The following is a 7,785-nucleotide window of genomic DNA, read 5'->3' on the forward strand; positions in this document are numbered from 1 at the left end:
GTGGGGCCGGGCTGCAAAAGCTGCCTGACGTGCCCTGTGCCCTGGAGTGGGGTCACCCACCTCCAGGCCGTGTGGACACACACAGTTTGCCCCGTGAGCCTCGGCTGCCATGTGGGTGTGAGTTGTGGCCCCTGTGGCCCCGGGGAGCACAGCTGGACTCCCTTCACAGCCTTGGTGTAGAAAGCTGGCCCGTGTCCTGCCTTGTGGTGACACAGGCCGCCTGGGACGCTCCATCCTTTCTCACCTTGTGCTTCTCTGCTCAGGTCTTGGCTTCCTGTCCTCTCCCTCCACCTGGCCACCAGCAGAGTCCCAGCGTGCCAGGCACCGGAGGCCAGTGGTGTCGGCCCCGTGGGCTTGCCTACCCCGGGCAGGTGCCCCTGGGTAGGTGCCCCAGGCAAGTGCCCCTGGGTAGGTGCCCCTGGGTAGGTACCCCCCAGCAGGTAACCTGGGCAGGTGCTTCTGGATAGGTACCCCGGGTAGGTGCCCCCGGGCAGCTGCCCCCAGCAGGTGCCCCGGGCAGGTACACAGAGTCACAGCAATGAGAGTTGGGGGAGCTTGGCGAGTGCTGAGGTCCCGAGTGGGTCCTGTGGGAGGCCAGGTTGGGAGGGGTCGGGGTTCTCTAGCTCACCATCTATTCCACTCCCATTGCCTATGCCCGGGTGCGGGGGCCCTGAGGGAGGGGGAGAGAACCCACTGCCACGGCCACCCGGAGGCCAGAGTGAGGGCCAAGCGGCCATCGTGGCTTCTGTTGAGAGGCCTCCTGGCCCCTTTCTCCACCCAGGCCTGGGGTCGCTCCCGCCCTCCTGTCCCATTGGACCCCTCCTCCTCTTTCCCTCGCTGTCCTGGTGACGTCGTTGCCGTCAGAGCGGTGATCCCCCGGCGTCCACTTCGAAGGCGCTGGAACTGCCTCTAGCAGCCATCCCATCCGGGCAGGTCCCAGAAGGAACACGGTGCTGCCCGTGCTGGTGTTGGGAGCGCCCAGGGGATCGCCTGGCTGGTGCCCCTCCCACCCGGTGCTGCTGGACGGGGAAGGCCACGCGGGGCTGACGGAGCCTCAGGCGAGGGACCGAAGTCCACCTTAAGGCTTTTCAGGCAAAAAAGGAGACATCCGTTCACCAGGACTGTCCCTGGGCCTCTCGCCTCCGTGTCTCTCTGTGGCTGTGCCACCTGTGCCCACGCACCTGTTTCTTCCACGAGGAGGAACACGGCGGCCAAGAGCTTCCGAGTCTGATCCACGGCAGGTTCTGGCACAGGACTCACTCTGATCCTTGGTCTCCAAACCCGGGAACCCGTCCCTTGACTGGTAGGCAGTGGCCAGGAGAGGGCGGGTGTTAGGTGAGATGCGGCTGAGGCTGCTGCGGCCTGGGGCGCGGGCCGGAGTTCCGGAGACTCGCCAGGTAGTGGCTGAGGGGGCGCGATGGGGGGGGGGGGCGATGTGACGGCGCCTCTGGGGCAGGACAGGAGTTGGCTGGGTGGCCCCGGCCTCTGTGCTGCCCTGCTGGCTCTGCTCAGGTGTACTAGTCTTGGGAAGGGCCGTGGGGTGGGACGGTGACTGGGGATTTCTGGGACCTTGGCATTGGAGCAGGCACCGGGGTCGCCAGGTGGACGAGTGTCCTGGAAGGGTCACGGCTGTGGAGCCGCATGCAAGTGACTTGGCCTCTGTGACCTCCACTGACACCCTAAAAGCCCATGCGACGTGGCTTCCCGTCCTTAGCCCCCCCAGGCGTCTGTCTCCCTCCAGAGTCCGGGATATTCACGTGCGCTCCTCGTCTGCTGTTTCCCAAGTGGCCCTGCAGGGGCTGGAGGACCCTGAACCCCAAGCCCAGGCCGCCCCCATCCCCTCAGACCTACACACAGGGTGCCAGGTGACATCACGTGTCCTTGCTCACTTGGAGCCGCGTGGAGCTGCGTGCAGAAGTGGGGAGAAGGGTCCTGTCGCCAAGTCCAGCCCCCAACCATGCGGCATGGGGGACTTCTCTCGCCTGCCCCCCCGCCAAGCTGCCGACCCGGTCCCGGGAGCCGGGCCCCGTTTCTCCAGGAGCCGGGCTCCTCCATACTCCCTGGCGCGGACCTTCCTCTCGCGGGGGCACCGCTAGCAGAGGGCATGGGCATTTCCCAGGCGTGGGACACAACCCGACTCTGAATCCCGACCCAGCCTCCTGTGCAGATCTCTTCTTCGCCAGAACAGGGCTTCCCCGATAGAAGGGGTGCTGTGCGTGGGTGCTCGCCCACCGTGGGTGCCCCGCCCTCAGGCCCTAAGTCTCCTTCTGGGGAGGTGGGGAGGACGGGGTCCCTCATGTGCCTGGGGAACCTGCTGGCCTGGAGACGGAGCTGGTGTGCGTGCAGCCTAGTGGCTCTTCTCTGGTTTTGGGGACGAGCCTCCTGGGCCCTGCACGTGGTGGGTCGAGGTCCTGGCTGTGTGAGCCCCGGGCCCGCAAGGTCGGGGGAGGCAGGAGAGCCCGGGCGGCTCCCCGCGGCCTCCCCCTGCAGTGGGAGTAGCTGCCCCCGCTGCAGGCCCAAGCCCCGCGTCCATCCAGGCAGGAGTGTCCCCTGCGGCCCCCAACGGCTGCTCCTGCTCGAGCCCCCGGGGTGGGGGGCGGAGGGCTCCACGGGGCCGGGTCTGTGCATCCCACCTCCACCCTGCATGCGGGGCCCTGGGACCGGGCTCAGCCCTGCGCATGTGCCGCCCACCCAGCCGGGCACCTGCTCTTGGGGGCTCGGGGGCTTGGGGGCTCGGGCACGACCGCCAACCCTTCCCACCCCCCCGGCTCTCGTCCTGTACGGTTGATCCAGGCCCAGGACCTCCTGTCCCCTCCTCCCCACCCCCCCGCCAGCCCCACCCCTGAGAAAGTCCAGCTCAGGGGTCCCCAGGGCTGCACAGGAAATGCTTTGCACACCACGGGTCAGCCAGGCTATTTTCTGTCCCAGAACCGGAGGGAGGCTGGGCTGCGAGCCGCCAGTCACGACAGGCCGCCCTTCTCGGCCTCGCTCCCGCGGCCTTCTCTCGGTCTCTACGAGTTTTCTAAAAAAGATTTTATTTATTTATTCCTGAGAGACACAGAGACAGAGAGAGGCAGAGACACAGGCAGAGGGAGAAGCAGGCTCCATGCAGGGAGCCCAGTGGGGGACTCCATCCCGGGACCCAGGGACCCCACCCTGCGCCCAAGGCAGGCGCTCATCTGCGGGGCCCCCGGGCGCCCCGCTGCCTCTCCCATCTCTACCTTGTCTCTGTCTTTCCTGCCCTGGAGGCTTTTAGACCCTCTGTCCTTTGCCTCCTCGTGCTTGACGGCCACCTGCACACCCTTCAAAGCTCAGCTCAGCGCCACCTCCTGCAGAAAGCCTCCCTGAGCCCCAGCCTCAGTCCCCGAGCCCCGAGCCCCAGCCCCGTGGGGATGAGCAGCGCTTATGCCCCGGGGCCAACCCCCCCCCCCCTCCGGGGCTCAGGCTGCAGGGCGCCAGCCCGTGTCAAGGCTCCAGCCTTCCTAACAGCGGCCACTGAGCACCATCCGTGGGGTGGGGTGAGCCGCACCGGGTGGGATCAGGGCCCAATCCCTTGGGACCGTTGCCCCGCTATAAGGGGCGTGGGCTGCCCGAGGTCGTGGCGGGTCCCCCAACGACCTGCCACCAGGCCAGCAGGCCTAAAGCAACACGGTTTCGCTTTCACAGGCCTGGGGGTCGGTGTGTGAAATGCGCCCCCACCCCGGGTCCAAGGCCGCGTCTCTGCAGCCTCTGGAGGAGAACCCGTGTCCCCGCTTGTTTTCGCCCCCAGAGGCCACCTGGCCCCCTGGCCCGTGGCCCCCGTCCCTTTTCCCCATCGTTACAGCTCCTTGCAGTCCCCATATCCCGTTGCTCCAACGTCCGCCTTCCTCTCCCACTTCTCATGGCCCCATCGGTGATCTAGAACCGTCTCCCCGGCTGCTGTCAGCTGACCGATGACGCTGTGTCCCTCTGCGACCCCAACCCGCCTTTAATCCTCCGTGGAACCTAACACGCTCCGCAGGGGCCGAAGACCGGGATGTGGACATCGGGATGGGGGCCGGCCAGCTCGGTCCGCCAGCATGCTGGGAAGGGGACTGGGAGCACGTCCGGAGGCCTTGGGGGGCCGACCTCGTGAGGGGTGTGCAGGTCCTCTGTGCTCCTTACCCAGCCTCCAGCCCTCGGACGTGGGTACACATGTCGCCACGAGGAAAGACCCGGGGCTTCCCACAACGGGAGGAGCCGGGGACTGGGTCATGAGTCCCTTCCCTCCACCTGGTGCGCCAGGTGCGATCACGTGGGGTGGGGGGGTTGAGGCGTGAGGATCTCCCCCTATGGGGCTCAGAGGGGCCTCTGCTTCGTCTGTGGGGAGAAGAGGCCGGGGAGACCCAAGGAGGTTGCATCTCGTCCTCATCTGAGTTTTGAAGGCTGAATAGGAGTTCACTGGGTGAAGGGGGGAAAGCGTATGACTAGACTGGAGGCACCTCCTTTGGCCGAAGTCCCCCCGGAGTCGCCACAGCCCACCCGGGATGTCTTTGTCAGGGTCTCTCATCAGGGCAAAGAGGGGAGTTGATTTCACACCCGGTCTCTAACCTGAGACGGACTCTTCGTGTGCGAAGGCGTCACACTTGCCTACATCACCTGTAACGTCTCAACTGATTTTTGTGTTTTTTTTTTTTTCTTCCCAGCTAAAGAAACCAAGGCTCAGCGAAGGCATGAACCTTTCCCCCCGCCCCACGATCACGGCCCCACAGCAGGACCTCCACCCTCCTGCTTCCATGCCAGGCCCCGGGCTGCCGCTGACTGTGGGGTCCCCTCCCAGGTGCCAAGGCAGCTGGGACCCAGGCCTGGGCTGCCCAGTGTTCTTCCCCAAAGGGCTTTCCTTTTTTTTTTTTAATTTTTAAAATGTTTTTTTAATTTTTATTGGAGTTCAATTTGCCAACATATAGCATAACAACCAGTGCTCATCCCATCAAGTGCCAAAGGGCTTTCCTGAGGGTGGAAGTGGGTCCCGAGGCCCTGGCGGGTGTGCATTGTTCAGCTGCACCTGGAGAGTGAGCTCATGTCAGCAGACAGCAGGGAAGGCACTGCGGGCGGGGACAGGGGGGACGGGACGGGGGACGGGACGGGAGGCCTGAGCAGCCTGGGGCCTGGCCCTGCCTCCACCTCTGTCTCCTCTTCCCGGGAGCAGGTCCTTTCCCCGAGTCCTGGGCTGACCATCAGGACACCAGGGGACCTGGTGATGCCAGGAAAGTCCCTCCGTTTCCCTGTCTAAAAATGAGGGTTGAGTTAGATCGGGGTTTCCCTGTCTGCTGAAAACCAGTCCTACGGAATATTCTCCAAGAAAAGGGTTGCACAGTCAAACGAGGGAAAAGCCGGAGAGCCCTTCTGCTCCGGGACCTTCACAGTGCACATGACGTATTAAAGGCTCTGAGAAGTCCTGAAACGAGGAAACCCACGTTGGCGAGGGTCTGTCCTCCCCGCCTTTCTGGCAGCTTGGGCGGGGACACGTGATGTAGGCTCAGGACTGGGTCCCCGAACGTGAGGGACGGCAGTGGCTCCGCCGAGAGAGGCTGGGCCTGCAGGCAGGAGGCATGGGCGCCTGGAGCAGGACCCCGTGTGGGTCACCGCAGCTGGAGTGCCCGCCGTTGAGCTTGCCTGGGTTCACGGTGTTCTCTGAGCCGCGTTTTTCAGTCTTCCTGTTACTACCGCGTCTTCCTCCAAGAACATTTCCCACCCATGTGAGCCCACATGGTTACTATCGTGGACGCACCCGGCATCTTGACTGGGCACATGGCAGGTGCTCAATAAATGTTGGCCGAATGAACCTGTATAACCGTTTCCTTTTAGTTTTCTCTTTTTTAAAAAAGATTTTTGTTTTTATTTATTCATGAGAGACACACACAGAGAGAGAGGCAGAGACACAGGCAGAGGGAGAAGCAGGCCCCATGCAGGGAGCCCGATGTGGGACTCGATCCCAGGACCCCAGGTCACGCCCTGGGCTGAAGGCAGCACTAAACCGCTGAGCCATCCAGGGATCCCTACAACCTGTTTCTGACCCCTGATTGAGCCCACTTTCCTATTTTCAGCAATCCAATCCGACTTGATCCAGCTGCACGGCTCCTGAGGACGGACCTTCCGTGGGATGATGCCGCGGAGGGTCCTGTCCCCTGGGACCCCCAAGTCCGCTGCGGGAGATGGACCTGTGCCAGCGCAGAGGACCCGACAGTGTCTTCAGGGACACGGAGCGTCTTGCTAGCTGAGACCTTCCAGGTTGGTGCTCCCGACCCGGGTCTTGAGGAACGGAGAGGTCTGGTCGCACAGGAGAACATTCCAGGCTGAGGAAACAGCACAAGCCTGGGGCGGCAGCCTGGGACAGGCAGGCCTGGTCTGAGCACAGCGACAGGCAAGGCCCAGGGTGCAGGCCACAGAGACCGGCTTTCACTGAGGGTGAGAGTCGCAGAAGGGTGGAGCGGGGCGGGCCGTGGGGTCGGCCTCAAGGGCAGTGTGGTGCCCCCAGGAAGAGCGTGGGTTCTGGGGACCCACAGCCAGGTGTTGACGCTTAGGAGCTATGGCTTGGGCAGGTCGCTTGGACTTCCTGAGCCTCCGTTTCCTCCTCTGTAGGAAGGGACGTGATGACACTTGGTAGCATCACTGCAAAGGTTTGAGACATTTGAGGTTCACGGTACTTAGTGTATCGCAGGCGCCCACCAGGAGATCACGGGCCATCATCAGACCCCCGTGCGAGGAACGTGAGCTCCTTCACTACATGGGCTCCTGGATGGTAGGGCTCGGGCCTCCTATCCTGTCATCCTTCGCACGGCATCTGGCACAGGACAGGTGCGAGGCGACGTTGTTGGATGAGGATAGATGGGCGGAGAGTGGCACTGGCGTGGAGTAGGGGTGGGGGCGGCCTCTCGGTCCCCCCACGGGGGACGGACGTGTGCCGCGTGACCCTGCCACTTTCACTGCAGGGGCTGGGGAAGAGCAAGGCTTCAGAGACCCGAGAGGGTCTTGCCCTGTGCAACACAGAGAAATGAGAAGCTTTGGGTTTGGGACGTGCTGACTTGGGAGCGCCTGATGGGTCCAGGAGAGAGAGAGAGAGAGACCAGGCTGCTCTTGGGTGCTTCTAGGAGTTTGGCAGGGGAGGAGATGCAGGGGAGCAGGTGCAAACACGCAGGGGGGAGCAGATGCAAACACTCCAGGCTGGTACCTGGGCCGTCCTGTGGCATTTTGTTGGTCATAGCAGGCCAGGAGGCTGGCCCAGGGTCAAGGGGAAGGGAAGCAGCCTGCATCTCTTTAGTAAGAAAAGCTACAAAGGCACAGACAAAGGCGGTGGGGCCAGGGAGGGGTGAAGCTGTAGAGTCCCAGTGAGATGCAAAATGGGTGGGAATTAGCCCATTGTTTTAAAATCCGAATTCCCTGTCAACTAAAGGTTTTGAACGTTTTCCCCAGGGATCCTTGTAAGGCTTAGGGGAGGGTGACAGGGTGGAGGTTTTCTCTGGGCTGCTGTAAAAGGCCTCTTACCCTCGTATTAACGGTGTATTAGTCACTTGGCGATAAACACTGGTGAGGACTCTGCACATCTGGTGTGCGTTGGCTCCCGAGTGAATTCCCGTGAGAACCCTGGAGACGGGCATTCTCACTTTCCCCGCCTGGTTGGGGGAAAAGACAGCGGACCTTACAGAGCGTGAACTCATCCTGTCCGATTTCAGGGGGAGAGCCCAGCAGGGCCGGTGCGGAGAGGATGGGGTAGCGGGAGAGCGTGAGGGTCACTGCGGGTGAAGGAGGCTCAGAGGGTGACATCCC

At 63.1% G+C, this 7,785-nt stretch overlaps 1 long non-coding RNA gene across 1 annotated transcript in view; it reads left to right on the forward strand.

The window, feature by feature from the left end:
- Positions 1-806: 806 nt before the first annotated feature.
- LOC119869325 overlaps positions 807-7,785 on the forward strand; it is a 55,177-nt gene continuing 48,198 nt past the window's right edge. Inside the window, exons 1-2 of the long non-coding RNA XR_005370188.1 lie at positions 807-1,303; positions 6,066-6,249. This is a non-coding gene — a long non-coding RNA (uncharacterized LOC119869325). The remainder of the gene's footprint in view (positions 1,304-6,065; positions 6,250-7,785) is intronic.

The sequence above is a fragment of the Canis lupus genome, chromosome 15, assembly GCF_011100685.1.
Source record: "Canis lupus familiaris isolate Mischka breed German Shepherd chromosome 15, alternate assembly UU_Cfam_GSD_1.0, whole genome shotgun sequence".
Lineage (NCBI taxonomy): Eukaryota > Metazoa > Chordata > Mammalia > Carnivora > Canidae > Canis > Canis lupus.